Source organism: Arachis stenosperma, chromosome 10, assembly GCF_014773155.1.
Source record: "Arachis stenosperma cultivar V10309 chromosome 10, arast.V10309.gnm1.PFL2, whole genome shotgun sequence".
In the NCBI taxonomy this organism is placed as follows: Eukaryota; Viridiplantae; Streptophyta; class Magnoliopsida; order Fabales; family Fabaceae; genus Arachis; species Arachis stenosperma.
This window is the reverse complement of record NC_080386.1, coordinates 102,510,350-102,511,817: the sequence shown is the minus strand read 5'-3', so window position 1 is coordinate 102,511,817 and position 1,468 is coordinate 102,510,350.

Here is a 1,468-nt window from a genome sequence, read left to right as displayed (position 1 = left end):
GAACACTTTGAAGATCATGATGAACATCAAGAACATATTTTTGAAAAATTTTTTATGCAAAGAAAACATGCAAGACACCAAACTTAGAAATCTTTAATGCATGGACTCTAACAAACAAAAAATGCATATGAAAAACAACAAACAACACAAAACAAGAAATCATCAAGATCAAACAAGAAGACTTGTCAAGAACAACTTGAAGATCATGAAGAACACTATGAATGCATGGATTTTTCGAAAAATGTAAGAAAAATTTTTAAAACATGCAATTGACACCAAACTTAAAAATTGACTCAAGACTCAAACAAGAAACACAAAATATTTTTGGTTTTTATGATTTTCTAATTTTTTTAGATTTTTATTAATTTTTTTCGAAAATATTCTTGAAAAAAAAACGAAAAAAAAGAAAAGAAAAATTTTGAAAAAGTTTTTTGAAAAGAAAATTACCTAATCTGAGCAACAAGATGAACCGTCAGTTGTCCATACTCGAACAATCCCCGGCAACGGCGCCAAAAACTTGGTGGACGAAATTGTGATCAACAATTTTAGCTCTTTGGTTTGTGCACAAAAACATTAACTCAGCACTTTCTTTTCACAACTCCTTTCAACTAACCAGCAAGTGTTCTGGGTCGTCCAAGTAATAAACCTTACACGAGTAAGGGTCGATCCCACAGAGATTGTTGGTCTGAAGCAAGCTATGGTCACCTTGTAACTCTCAGTTAGGCAGATTAAATTGGTTTATGGATTTTCGAATAATTAATAATAAATAGAAAATAAAAAGGGATAGAAATACTTATGTAAATCAATAGTGGGAATTTCAGATAGGCATATGGAGATGCTGTGCTCCTCTCGAATCTCTACTTTCTTATTGCTTTCATCCAATCCTTCTTACTCCTTTCCATGGCAAGCTGTATGTAGGGCATCACCGTTGTCAATGGCTACATCCCATCCTCTCAGTGAAAATGGTCCTATGCTCTGTCACAGCACGGCTAATCATCTGTCGGTTCTCAATCAGGTTGGAATAGAATCCCTTGATTCTTTTGCGTTTGTCATCACGCCCAGCCTTCAGGAGTTTGAAGCTCGTCACAGTCATTCAATCCCAGAATTCTACTGATGAGCGGATAATTTGTACGCTTTTTGGCATTGTTTTTAGTATGTTTTTAGTATGATCTAGTTAGTTTTTAGTATATTTTTATTAGTTTTTAGTTAAAATTCACTTTTCTGGACTTTACTATGAGTTTGTGTGTTTTTCTGTGATTTCAGGTATTTTCTGGCTGAAATTGAGGGATCTGAGCAAAAATCTGATCCAGAGACTCAAAAGGACTGCAGATGCTGTTGGACTCTGACCTCCCTGCACTCGAAGTGGATTTTCTGGAGCTACAGAAGCCCAATTGGCGCGCTCTCAACGGCGTTGGAAAGTAGACATCCTGGGCTTTCCAGCAATATATGATAGTCCATACTTTGCCCA